Source organism: Sorex araneus, chromosome X, assembly GCF_027595985.1.
Source record: "Sorex araneus isolate mSorAra2 chromosome X, mSorAra2.pri, whole genome shotgun sequence".
Taxonomy (NCBI): Eukaryota; Metazoa; Chordata; class Mammalia; order Eulipotyphla; family Soricidae; genus Sorex; species Sorex araneus.
Window position 1 is genome coordinate 198,009,655 of NC_073313.1, and position 15,316 is coordinate 198,024,970.

Below are 15,316 nucleotides of genomic sequence, written 5' to 3' on the forward strand. Positions count from 1 at the left end.
TTCAGGGTTAATATTTTCTTCTACTTATGTATCTGCTCCTGGGACATGTGCTGTGGCACACCCAGTGGTGCTCAAAAAGTGCTGCTAAGGGTTCTGGGGAGACCATAAGATACTGCTGGTGAAACTAGAAATGGTCACATGTAAAGCTACTTCTTTAACCCCTGTATAATCTCTATAGTCCCAGGCTTGATATTTTCTTTTAGAAAAAAATGTTGCTCAGTTTCAACAATACCATTTGGTACCAGTCAGTTTAAAACTGTCAAAAAAGTATATTCTAAGCTAATATGTTTACTGGGTAAATTATTGGTAATTCTGTTCAATTTAATGTTCATTGAGTATTTATAATGGCCATTGAAGTATCATGACACCCAGAGAAATTATCAACTAGAAATTTTCCTTCACTAGTTTAAGTACCTCAAATCCCTCAATGCAAAGGTCTTGTTTATACTCAGAAATCCCACAGGAAAGTTCTGCATCCTGCACTAGCAATGGCTATTCCTGCTGCTGCTGCTGCTTTTATTCTTTGCTCTACAGGAAGAACAAAAGCACATGAGATTAAGATGCACACTCAAAGCAATTTAGTAAATCAATGGTGAAAGGTTGTCCAAGACCAGGGATTCAGCAGGCAGTACTCAGTGTCTCACTTCTGTCTTGGTCTGCTCTTTCTTGAACATATTGGAAACATGCTGATGTAGGCTTTAATTTGAAAACCGCATTAATTTTATTCTTGCTGGTCAGTCAGTAACAAATTTTCACTTTTCATGGCAACAGTTATCACGAAAATAGGACAAGAGAGTGGGGAAGTATTGAAAATTTGCCTGTGAAAAAATACAATACTATCCTGTGACAAGATGAATTGCAATGAACAAAGGCCATTGAATGGCAGGTGTCATATTCTAGCCAGAAATTTCTTAAAAATCTAGGTATTTATGGTCTACTTTTAATAATGTAAATTAATTTATTAGGATTATTAATACACTTCCAAAGTGACTAAAAAATAATTTGTATGAGTTGGCAGACAAACTGTGAGAGAGATGTGCAATAGGATATTGAAAACACATGTCACTAAAATGAAAGATGTTTCTTCTCCATAATATTGGGAAAAAAAAACATGACACAAAAATGACAGAAACATAGACAGCACAAGTGAGAAAGAACTATTTAGACATGTCATTAAACTCACCCCTCTAAGTATGCTTATGTGATTTTCTAGAGGACTGTTTGGTGCTCAGGGCTTACTTAGAGAACCATATGCAATGCCAGAAATGAAACCTGAGTTGGCTATCTATTCAAGCTTCACATCACTCTTTCAAAATTAGTATCTTTTAAAATTGAAGTGATACTTGGAGAAAAGCAATCTTAAATCTGGACTTCCCTGTAGACAACATTTCCAGATGTGTTGATATTTTCTCTCCATAACTACCCCCTCCATATCCCCTCCATGACCCACTATGTCCTTGAAATTTTCTGCTTAAAATTCCCTTCTATTTTCAAAGCATATGACGGTCATATGGAGTTGGGTCATGATTCCGCCAGTCTATTAAGTTGTTTTAATCCATCCTCATAAATCAATCCCTTTAGCTCTTTCATCATGGTGGTGGCTGCTTTGTGACACCCCTTCATTTTTTTTTTTTGATATGGCTCTCACATTGCACGCTCTCAGCCCTAAGTCGGGTTCTAAGAGGGGACGCATCTTGATGATCATAATGTCTCACAATTTTGTGGGTACTAGTGCTCCAGGAAGCAGAAGGTAGAAACTTCTGAATTGAAAGATTAAAAAAAAGCCTCAAATGCAGTATTGTGCTGTCCCTTTATCCTGGAAGGTCAATTCACTACAGATAGCACCCCATCTTACACGAAGTTTAATAGTACATCATCTGGCTGGAAAAGACCAAAAAAGTCAGTTTGTATCAGAGCTGTTAACTTGGCTTCCACAGTTCTCCCCTGCTGCTCTCTAGTCCCACTTCAGCTGTATTTCACTCCATTAACTACAGCAATGGGTATTTGCTCTCAATAAATGTGTGTGGGTGTGCATGTGTGTTTGTATTTGAAAAGAGTTTATGCAGACAACTCCAAATAGCTCCAAAAGTGATTGCACAATTAAAGAGACTATTTCCCTGCTGTTGATAGCTATTTCTTAAAACATCATCTGTCAGCCTCGGCTACTGAGATTGATATTCTGAATATATTTTTGTTTTTAAACCCTAAGGAAATCTCTTCTTCATGTATCTGCCCTAACTTCATCACTCTTATCCACGATCTTTCTTATAGTCTGATTGTGAGATTAATTCCCAGAGGGCTATCAACATCCAGTGTGGATGTTAAAGAAACGGGTTCAGGTTCAGGTCTTGTAAGGTTTTGAACTCTCTGCAGACTGTTCCAAGCACTTTGAACTGGAGTTTTGAAATTTTCTAATAGCTAGTGAAAATCACAAAATAAGCTCAAAACTGACTTCCAACTGCGGTGAGTTTAGTAAAAATCTGATCTGCTTAGATGGGGCAAAGGACAATTTAGGGTTTACCTGGAGTATTACTTTAGTCTCAGCATGTTTTACTTTTTGCTGGGGAAAAAAAAATATTAGTGCTTTGGACAGTCTTTTTTTTTTTTTTTTGCAGGGAAGTGAAGTGTTCCCTAGCATTGCTCACAGGGCCCTGGTGCTACTCCAAATGATACTTGGCTAAGGACTTCAGATGGTTTAGTGTGTGGGCCTAGTGATGTGGTGATTCTCAGGTCCAGTAGTTTATGGGACCACCAAGGTTGTGCTTGCAGTTCTTTGGGGCCTTCGGAATTATACACAGTAGTGGTTCCAGAGCCACAGTTTTCAGGAACTAAACTTGGAGCCTTGAACATACAAGATAAGTATTTCAGACATTTTTTTAAATTTTTATTTATTTATTTACCTTGGGCTGGAGTGATAGCACAGCAGTACAGCGGTTGGGCTTTCGCCTTTCACGTGGAATAATGGCTAGATGTGTACCAAATCAGCAGTTGGGCGTTCACCTTTCATGAGGCCAACCCAAGATCAATTCCGCCGCCCCTCTCGGAGAGCCCGGCAAGCTACTGAGAGTATCGAGCCTGCGTGGCAGAGCCTGGCAAGCTACCCATGTGTATTGGATATGCCAAAAACAGTAACAATAAGTCTCTCAATGAGAGACGTTACTGGTGCCCACTGGAACAAATCGATGAGCAACAGGATGACAGTGACAGTGACAATGATTGAATCACCAGTAGATAGAGAATTGCAAAATTGTTCATGATTGGATTTCAGTCATACAATGTTCCAACACCCATCTCTCCACCAGTGTAATTTCCCAGCATCAATGTCCCATTTTCCCTTCCACTCTTTTAAGTGACCCCCCACCCCTGCCTGCCTCTGTGGCAGGTACCTCTCTTCTCTCTCTTTCTCTCTCATTTTAGGCATATGGCTTGCAATACAGATGCTGAAAGGTTATCATGTCTACCCCTTTACCTGATTCCAACACTCAATTCTTGTCTAGAGTGATCATTTCCATCTAGTATTGTCACAACGGACCTTCCTCATTCTTAACTACTCATTATCTTTCACACCGTTGACCAAACATTGACCAGTCCTCTTGCTTGTTTCCCCTGCGTTGGATATTAGTTTCATACTTTTTTTATATCCCACAAACGAATGTAGTTATTCTAATTCTATATCTATCCCTCTCCTCCTGACTCATTTCACTCAGCATGATACTCTTTAAGTCCATCTATTTATAGGAAAATTTCATGACCTTATTTTTCTTAACAGCTGTGTAGTATTCCATTGTGTACATATACCATAGCTTCTTTATCCACACATCTATTCTTGGGCACTCAGGTTGCTTCTGGATTCTGGCTATTGTAAATAGTGCTGTAATGAACATAAAAGGGCAGGTGATGCTTCTGCTTTGTGTTTCTGCTGTGTGTTTTTGGACACCAGGGTATGTTCCCAGAAGTGATGTTGCTGGGTGAAATGGGAACTCAATTGCTAGTTTATTGAGGAACATCCATATTGTTTTCCAAGAAGTCATTCCAGCCCTTTAAATGATCTTCTTTGCCCTATTTTGGGTAATGTAATTTGGCATGAAAATTAGATTGTCTCCTTTATACTGACAGATTTATAACATTTGAAAAAGATTAAAATTTGGAGGCTGAAGAGATCATATGTGCAAGCATGTCCCAATTTGATCCCCAACACCCCATATAGTAATCTGAGAGTTGTCAGGGTGAGCCCCGAATACTGCTTGCTATAGCCCCAAATAAAATTTGAAAAGAGAAGAAAGAAAAATATTGCTTGATGACATACATTTTTATTATCAGCCAATAGTTAGTGATAGGATCAATCTCTTTATCAATTGAATACTGGCTAAGCATTAAACAATCTTGGTAATGTCGTAAGCTGACATTAACGTAGTGTCACACATGTTTTGTAATATGTGCCTGAAATGTTATTCTAGAGTCCTTAATGGGAAAAGTGGAGCAGTGTGTTGATGTTCAATGTAAGATTTTGTAAGAAGTCACTTTGACCAATAAATACCTCCTGTTTCTTCAATATTTCCAAGGTTATCTTTCATATGTAATAACAGTACATGCTTAAAATGAATCATATGTTATAAAAACTCTAAGCAACAGTTGAGTTAACAGGATAATGAATATTTCAAAATGATAAGCACATGCTTTACATGCAGGAAATATGGGTTTAATCCCAGACACCTCATGGTCCTCTGAGCACCACTGAGAGTGATCACAAGCACACAGACTAGATGAGGCCACAAGCAACAAGTGTGGTACAAGAAAGAAAACACAGAGAAACAATTTAGTGTTTTAGACTAAGCTTTAACCAGCTGCTCATTAATAATGTACAGGTTTTAATGAGAAAATATAAAAGCTCCATCCCGGAGACTAGTAGTGTCATTAAGGCAGAAAGGATGGGACAGAAATGAGAATAATTGCAACATTTTTTTCTTATTTATAGCTTTTTTAGACCAAGAATCAAGTAACATTGTGGTAAAAAAAAAAGCCATGTCCATGCCCTTGAAACTCAGTGTTTTGTTTGTCTATTTACTTGTTTGTAGATACACCTGGCTTTGCACTCATGGATCACTCCTGGTGGGACTTGGGTCAAGCAGGGATCATGTGGGGTGTTAGGAATCAAACCCAGATTGGCAACATGCAAGACAAGCAACCTCCTTCAATGCAATTATTGCAGCCCACAACTCAGTTTCTTTATCCATAAAATGTGATGCTTAGTGGTAATCTGCAGAGAAGAGTTTAAGAGTCTTAATTTTTCCTCAATGTGAAAACCACACCTCTTATATCAGGTAGTTGTCTCTAACTTTTGGAAAAAGAAAGGCGAGTACCAAACTAATTTCATTGGCCACTTTGCATTTCTTTCTGGAGAAACTCAACATAAATTTACAAAGGTAGGTTGATGCACCCAGGGAAATCCACAGGTCCATGGCTCAGATCTCTTGCTGACCTTATTATTCAGCCCTCCTAGCATGTTGTGATTCAACAACTACTCTAATTTGTGAGCTATCTCTATAGCCTCTCAATAATCCCCCTTCCTGCTTCCTTATTGTAAATTCGTTTAGGGTCCAATTATGATACCTCCAAATAAAGAACAGTAATGGATACTGCAATTGCCTCATTAGATGCAATGTGTTAAGCCTTTCTCCATCCCAGTGGTCCTTGACTCTGGCAATATGGGAACTTCCCCTGGGTAAAAGATTTTTATCAAAAGTAAACAATATTTGATTCATTTCTGAACCATATTCTCGGTCAAGTCACTTATTCTATGTTGGCTTTACTTTCCCTGTTGTAAAGTTCTGAATATGTTCCTTGAAATAAAAAAATATTATTGAAAGTAGCAACTTTATAGTAATCACTTTGTTGGTGCACCTTCTCAGTCTCACACATTGTAGGCAAAGCCCAGGAAGTAGGAGACAGAATAAGTGTCAAGACTCCATTTTCATGGCAGATCTTTTTTTTTCTCCATAGTCCCAATTTGAGAGGGAAACTTCCCCAAGCAGTGCTGAATACGTCTGGGGCAGCCCACAATGATTTTCAACAATAGCAGCTGATTCAATGCAAGGGGCAGAGGACACAAAGCTGTTTAGATCCTATTATGCTGGGGATACACAAGCCACTTCAGCAGTGCTGGCAGACTCCAAAGCCACATCCAGTGGTGGTCGTTGGTTGGCAGCTTTTAAATCAAGCGGAGCTAAGACTTGTACCTGGGTTTTGCAGACACTTGGCATACTCCCTAATGACTATGTTATCTGAGGCTTACCCTCAATCTTTAACAGTTAGTTTCCATATTTTTTGTTGTTGTTGTTATGTGTATGGGGCAGAGGAGTCACAGCTGGTGGTACTCAGCCCTGCAATACTTGGGGACTATAAGTGTGCTGATGGGCCAGGTGGTACTGGGGAACAAACCAAGAGCTTACAGTTACAAGTCATGTACTCTGCTAATGAGCTACATCTCTGACCTGACATGTAGCTCTTGTATCACTTGTCATCCCGTTGATCTTCTATTTGCTCCAGCGGGTGCCAGTAACGTCCCCATTTGTCCCTGTCATGTGCGAGTGTAGCTCAATGATATCTGCTTGCTCCAGGAACGGGAAGAGCCTCAAATTATTCATTCAGGGATTTGACAAAGAAATCTGACCATCTATAGGTGGGCGGCCACGTGGTTTTTTTGGCCACATCATTCCAGTCCTGTGGAATCCAGTCGGTAACAGCTCTAGTCCAGTGGTCATCTCTGAATCCCATTATGTGTCTGGCCCATCTGATTTTCGACACCTTGGCAAACAAGGCAGCGTCCCTGATTCTTAATCATCCATGGAGGTTGGAACTCCGGATTCCTTCTCTCTCTTGAGTGAAACATGATACTCCCAGTATGGCTCTTTTGATTCCTCTTTGGGATACCCTAATAGCTTTCTCATCCTGTTTTCATAGGGCCCAGGTCTCTGACGCATATGTTAGTGCAGGAAGAATGGTGGAATCCAAAAGATGTACCCAGAGCCAGAGGTTCTTCTTCCTCCTAACCACTTCTTCGACACTCTGAAAGGCATTCCACACTGCTTTCTTCCTCCTGCACAGTTCTGGCTTCAAGTCATTCTTCATGTTGAGTTTTCAATCCAGTTACACATAGTTGCTGCATTCGGAGATGTTCATTCCACTGTTGAGAGCAAATGGAATGCCAGGGACTAGTTCATTTTTCATAAACATCCTTTTGTTGAGATTCAACTGCAGTCCGACCTTTCTACACTTGTGGTCAAAGTTGGCCAGAACTTGTGCCGCTTCGCTAATGTTTGGCGTTATGAGAACGATGTCATCAGAGAAGTGGAGGTGATGGAGTTGCCAACCGCCTATCTTCACTCCCATTCCTTCCCATTCCAGTCGTTGGATGATGTTCTCTAGGGTGGCACTGAAGAGTTTTGGTGAAATGGTATCACCCTGCCGAACCCCTCTCTTTATGACATATAACTGAAAGTATTGATAACAGCTATAATCTTTTAATAATGCTGTAAATATTAAATAGTATGTAAATATATAGAAGTTGGCATCATTACTATCAACACTATTTGTTAAAACAATTGAAAACTGTCAGAGCATCTACCTCAACAAATAATTATTTGTGTCAGTATATTTCTTTAGTTGGAAAGATCAACTACTGATATTTTTCTTAAGTATTGATTATACAACTCAAAATGTTATATACATTTCAAACCATATTCCCAAATCTCCACCATAATGACCCTTTGTTCTTCAGGCAACCTGAGTTCAGTCCAGTCTCTGAGCCTTCGCGCTTGCTGTTCTGATTGCCATATGCTCTTCCTCTAGCTTGTTAAATAACTTATTACTTTGCTTTAGCTAGATGAAATTCAAATGGCATCTGTTGAATTATCAGTCTTTTTCTTTCATACTTCATTACTTTCTTTCTTCCATTATCCTTATCTCTATGTTAATCATCTTTAATTATATGTTCATGTATATTGCTTACGCTTAACTACCAAATTATAATCTCAGTAATATAATAATTATATGCTTTTACCTGTAATGGGCACCCAGCATTATAGTACTCAATTAAACTTCTAACTCACTGAGAGGGAGAATGCTTGAGGATGTTTGGTACTGGGCAACTTATCAATAACTTGAGGCTACGAAGAATTTTTTTAAAACATAAATCTTTCAGAAATACAACAACATAGATGACTTTTCCTACATGTTGACATCTGAACAGAACTAAGCAGAAGGTGACAGGGAGCTGACCAACCTTTGAAGAAAACAAATGTATGAGTGTGCTAATTAGTTACATCTGCCCTGGTGCTGCTGGCAGGCAGAGCAGAAGGTGAGTCTGCTGGTGGGTTAAAGAGAAAATGTGGGGCCTCTGGCTTGATAAAAAGCAATCCCGGTCCCCTCTTCATAATCCCTGCAGGTTTCATTCACTTGGAAGGTGAAATCAGTGCATTCAATTGAAACTACCAGATTTAGTGAGACAAGCATAGACACAAGTGGCAACCACATGTTTCTCCTTAGCGATGGTCCTGGCTGCTGACCAATTTCAGAAAAGTGTTATACAGTTTGGGAACTTGAAAGGCTAGAGCAGCAGCTATCTTTGTGTGTGTTTTTCATAACAAATAATAGAACATTGTGTAGAAGCACAAGGGAGAATGATGCCAAGCAGGGCCCCTGCAAATAAAACCAAGAATTCCCTAAGATACTGAGGTTGACAAAGGAAAAATGCAGGGCTTGTGAATGCAACTTGTGTCCAAATCTTCCCCCCTGTTACATAAGGGGTTGCCTTCACTTAGCTATTGCTGTCCCTCAGCAGAGGTGAGAGGGATGCGGGTAATAACAAAGACAGTCCCTGATGATGGCAAGTCTAATTACAGGAGGTAAAAAAAAAGCGCAGGGAAAGAAAGAGTTTGGTTTTCCCAAGATATCATTTTATTACCAGCCTGACACGGCAACTTTAAGGGTCATTTCTTTACAGTCACTAAAATACCAAAACAGTCAGAAAAACAGCATAGAGGCAGTCGCCAAAGCCCTTGATGTTTCCTTTCTGAAAACATTTTCCCACAATGGCAGCTTTTAAAAATTGCTTTTCCCCTTTTAATTAAAGAAACAATTTTGTTCCTCTGGATACCAGTGTCTGTAAATAGTCAACAGGATAAAATGAGGAGTTAGGATGGAAGGAGAAAGGTGAAGAAATAAACAAGAGGAAGAAAAGAGTGAGTGAAGAGAGCAAGAGAGAGAGCTTGAGATTCGTACATTAAATACATTAAGAGAAGAAAAAATAAAAAAAAACATTTTTTTTGATATTGTGGGAAAGTACCTCTCAAATATCATCAAGTATATCAAATTAAATTTTTCTTGAATGAGCAATAACCTTAAAAAAAGTTACCTTTTTTGTTTGTTTGTTTGTGGCCCGTACCCCAACATGCACAGGAGTTACCTCCAGCTCTGTGCTCAAGGATCACTCCTGGTGAGTTCAGGGGTCCATATGTGGTACTGAGAATTGAATCTGGGTCAGCTGTTTGCAAGGCAAGTACTCTATCTTTTGTACTCTCCCCAGGACTTCTTCTATAAAATCTATCCTTTTATCATCAATTATATCAACAAAAACACCCCACAATGTTTTAGTATTTCAAAATATTGCTTATTTTTCTTCAGCATGTTTTAGGAAGAAATACTGATGATTATGGACTCCCAATTATAAATTAGTATAATGTATTTTTTGAAAGATGGGTCATAATTTTAAGTTGTATTAATTCAGACAATACTTAACATAGATTAATCTGGATTTGTGAGAATTTACACTGTCTATTGTGAAATATGTGTAAAGTAGTAAGAAACTCTCTTTTACATGCATTTATAACTATAAATATCTTAAGAAAAAAAAATTCCACTACAGGATGAATTATATGGCAAATTTCTACATGTATAATCTTACAATTTCAATCCTTCTTTTATAAAATATGATATAATTTGGCTGAAAAAACTTAGAATGAAAATATTCAATAATACAAATCTTTATGTTTTTTGTGAATTATATTATAATATCATAAATATAAGCATTAAACGGTGTAATTAAATATATTATTTAACCTTAAATTCATTAAACCATGGTTTTGTAAAATATAGGCTAAAAAGTTAAAATCTTTAGATCATTTGCTGTAATAGGCATATCATTTCACTGCCTGAGGCAGTTCTCAATGGAAAAATGGAGCCACTATTAGAAGAGACAAATTGTTCTTTCTCCAAGTATCTCTAGGAAGTAAGTTCTTAGGTTTGCTCTCTCTCTATCTCTGGTATCTTTTTTTCACTTTTTTTATTGAAAACTTATTAAAACAAGTTCTTATGTGTAAAGCACATATATTTTGTTTTACAAAGCTTTAGACTAGTTCTATATAATATACCTATTCCTAAATTCTCTGTTTATTTCCATCTTTTCCTCTTCCTTCAATTTTTCTGCACAGTGAGGTCTGAGTCATCTCTTAAAAAATAAAATTGGATCTTGTTACTATGACAGTTTACTATCCAGCAAGTTTTACCATATGCAGAATAAACTTCAAATTTAATACCATGACTATCAAAACTTTTATCATCCAGCCATTGAGTACTGGAACCTCCTTCCCCACACTCAAAGATTCTCTCATTCAGTTCTGTCTCATGTTTTGTTCCTATTTCTGCCTTGCTTGACTTTTTCTTTCTGTTTATCTTGCATCTTACTCCCAGTGTCTTTTCCTTGGGGAGACTTTTCCTAACTAATCTTCTAACATACACTCTTCCTTTACTGTGTCCTCCCCTACCTATTTCCACTATTGCACACCTCACAGCTTGTACTTTTCTTGTTTAATAGTATATTTGTGTTATTTAGTATTCCTCTTTAGTCTACCACTAGAATAAAGTTTCATGAGAGGAAAAATCTTGTCTATTCTATTTACTTCTCTATCTACAAAACCTTAATTAGTGCTCAAAGAGTAAATGAACACATTTATTGATGATAAAAGGGTGCTGTTATATCTTTATGAAATCACTGAACTAAGAAAGGTGTAAACTGTAAAAAGATAAAACTTTCCAAATATTTATCAGGTCTAGGACTAGAGCCATAGCACAGGGGGTAGGGCTTTTGCCTAGCACTTGGCTGACCTGAGTTTGGTTCCTCCGTCCCTCTTGAAGAGCCCGGCAAGCTACCAAGAGTATCTTGCCCGCACGGCAGAGCCTGGCAAGCTCCCCATGGTGTTTTCAATATGCCAAAAACAGTAACAACAAGTTTCACAATGGAGATGTTACTGGTGCCTGCTCGAGCAAATCGATGAACAACGGGACAACAGTGCTAGAGTGCTACAGTAAACAGAGATAGGATGGGACTTCTTAAAAATCTTACTAAAATGAGTTTTGAAGGATTGCCCCTAAATTATTTGACTAATTTATGAGCACTTTTTTTTCTTATTTATTGAGTCACACTTGATGGACCTCAGGAGTTATTCCTGGATCTATACTCAGAAATGACTAACGGCAGGATTGGGGCACTACATAGGGTGCCAGGTTTTGAACCTGGGTAGGCTGCATCCAAGGCAAGTGCCATTCCTGTTCTACTATCACTCCAGCTATTATGAATACTTTTTCTAGCTCCTTTGCAAAAGAACTATATATTTTGGTGTTTGAAAGGACTATATGATTTTTCTTTATTTTTGCCGGGGGTGGGGAGGGGATATGCAGCAATGCTCAGGGCTTACTCCTGGCTCTGTGCTCAGGAATCACTCCTGCTGGGGCTCAGAGGACTATGTACGGTTCCAAAAATCGAACTGGTTGGCATGTGCAAGGCAAATGCCCTACCCCTGTACTATATCTCTAGCCCCTAAAATGGCTATATTCTTTGTTTCAAAGATCAATTTACTTAATGAATTTGTGTCAGAGTTACTTTAATTGTATTTATTGTATGCAGCAAGGGAGGCTTTGGGCCACACTTGGTGGTGTTAGAGCTTAATCTTGACTGTGTTCTGGTATCACTCCTGGTAGTGCCAAGACTGACCTGAGATGCTGCATGCAAAGCATGCCCCTTAACCCCATTGCTATCGTTCCAGCCCATAGAGCTACTAGTACTAATCATTAATCCTATGATTACACCATTGATGATTATGACTTCAGATGCAGTACCCAATGCTCTATAGAGTATCATGAATGATGTTAATAAAAGAAAAGCAATGCCAACCATTCTTTTTCTTTTCTTCAATTTTTTGGTTTTTGGTTTGTGCCACACCTAGCAGTATTCAGGGTATACTCTTATGTCTGCACTCTGGAATCACTCCTGACTGGGCTAGGAGGATGATATGGGAGACCAGGAATTGAACCTGGGTCGACCACATGCAAGGGAGACATCCTATCCACTGTACATGTCCTTCCATATCTGCTCCCCCCCTCACCCTTTCTTGAGTGAAATGTTAGTGATAGAAGGAAAAAAATCTATATGAAATTAAACAATTTAAAGTTTTCATTGTGTTTTGATGAATCTACTTATATCTAGTGCAAGTGTTTGAATGATCAAAGTTCCTGTTATTCTATTGAATTGACTCATACTAAATTTCTAGAAAACTGGAAAATGGGCTATTTTAGGGGACTGGAAGTTTAGGTTAATTCTACCTCTCTCAAAGATCAGGGAAATGGAGGAAGGAAGGGTGGAGGACATTGAGTTGAAACTGAAATAAAATCCCTAGACAGAATTTCCTCCCAGACCTCATCCCAAATGATTCTGAATTTGACTGGTCTTAATCTATAATTTTATAATAAAGCTATAATCATAGCAGTAGCCTTTAAATTCTGTCAGAAGTTCTCATTTTCACAAACCTGAGGGAATTGAGAAATGCATCTCAAATTTGAATGTTAAAGGCTTTTACTTCAATACTTTTTTTCTGCTCTTGCAGTATTCTTTTACCTTTGTCCAATTTAATGTAGATAACTTTTATCAGAATATGTTAAATGTCTAGTTCATATATATAGATATATGTAGAAGCATAATTAGCCATGCAGACCGTTTTAATTGTTCATCCTACTTTTCCATTATTAATGTAGAATATTTAAACATTGATATACATTATGCATATACACCAAATTTTATATTGTGGCTCATATATGGATTTACAATTGCATATATTTCTGCATATAGATAAATAAATATATGCAATTGTGTAATAGGAAGGTTGATGTTGAAATAACAAAAATAAAAGACCTATGGAAAACATCTTAATTTCATTATTTGTCTTCAGTTAGGTATTGGCAGCAGCTATAAGCAAAATTACATAAATCAGCTTTTTCTTAAAATAATTGGTCATTAATTTTTTGCATAAATAAGATGTTTATTTGCTTTAGTCGAATTACTTTTGTAATATAAACAAAGATATGCCTTACTATTCCCTCTATTGAGTATACTTCCTATTGAGATGACGTCAAAAACTTTGCAGACTGGACAGACCCATAAATCTACTCAGTCTCACACTGAGATGAAGATCTCCAAACTCAGATTCGGTGTAGGTCATAAGCAGTGAAATGAATCACATTATTCAAAGGCATTTGACCTGACTGCAAATTATTTTCATGTTTTCTAGATGCAACAGACTGTATGAGGAGACTTTATCCCCTTTGTCTATAACCCATGGGATATGATGTATGGACAACACAAGTCCATGTAGCATGTACACTGGGTTCTCAGCATATTCTCCTGGAGTACAGTGAATCTACCTTTGTTTGACTACATTCAGATTCCAAGAAATATTTTACAGTGTCTATTGTTTGCCTTCCTCCACCCCTCTCAGAGAGCCCGGCAAGCTACTGAGAGTATCTCGCCCACACGGCAGAGCCTGACAAGCTACCCCTGGCGTATCCAATATGCCAAAAACATAACAAGTCTCACATGGAGACGTTACTGGTGCCCGCTCGAGCAAATTGATGAGCCACGGGATGACAATGACACAGTGATATTGTTTGCCAGCAGTTTCAGTAGGCATGCTCAGAGGAAAACGTCTCATTTTCTCTTTCATAGTTAGTTGATAACAACAGAAACAGAGTACCAAACTTCCATTTAGAAATTATATTTTCTCAGTTGGAAATGGTTTTCATTCTCCACGTAATACTTTGATATACTTTGTTGACTGACACTATTTAACTATTTTATTATACAGATAGCATAATTTTTAAAGCTATCAATTTCCTATTTGTATAAAGCTCAAGCATATAGAGAGGGAGAGGGAGATTTGGCACTTGTTCCAGAATCTTAATGCCAAATATGATATATTAATGCAGACCAAAATAAACTAGCATAAAATCTTCATGTTAAAATAGGAGTTATATTTGTGCTCAGTAGACATAGAATTAGCTTTTGAAGGTTTGCTCATAACATAGATATCACAAAAACTGCTAACAGGAATGGAGACTGTCATTGATTGTAATGTAGTCAGACCATCAAATCTTTCCCAAAGAGTTTTGGAAAATTAAGGCTAAATTATAGTTCTATTCTGTTTTATTGTTAATGTACAAATGGGGACACAATGTCATTTCCCACCACTTTCTTTCCATTTATGTACTTTAAATGCACTTTAAAGCAAAGAATCTTTAAGTGAGAGAGAAAGCTCTACTGACTTTGGCAAGTAATTATTTACAAATCCGTAAAATAAAGTACAAAATGGATAGTGAAAAAAAAGTACAATATTTTATTTCTCTGAAGCACTTCTTATTTATTTTCAAATAAATCAATTAATGGGATATAGGTGATTTAGAAAAGGAAATAGTTCATTTGAGTAGCTTTTCTAAAGGCCTCCAAAGAGGAAGGAAAAATCTCATCCACTTCTTTCTTCTGAGGTGAATGCCCTCTGGCATGTTTGCAACTGAAATGCAGTGTGCAAAACTAGGATAATTGGGTTCTAATTCTGCTTGAGCCATTAGCTAGCTAGGTCACCTTCAGTACATTCTTAAACATGTCTGGGACTCAGATTTTATTTGAAATTAAAGAGTCTCCTTACGTGGTTTCCAGCTGGACTCCACTGAGGTCCAGGGAGCATTTCCAAAGGGTTATAGAGTACTCAGGCTTTTAGACCAGATACTCTGAATCCTATCTCCATCAAAACAACTGTTCTCCCAGAATCATTTGTCTTGTCTTTCAAAATAAGATTTTGTTTGGCAAAAATGTGGATACTGAAAATAATTAAAGCAGCATTGGAATGGATGATATCTTTCTCCTGAAGTTTATGATTCTCTCTTTGGCCACAGATTTCTTTAATCATTTTGTGCTAACAGCTACCAAGCAATTTTT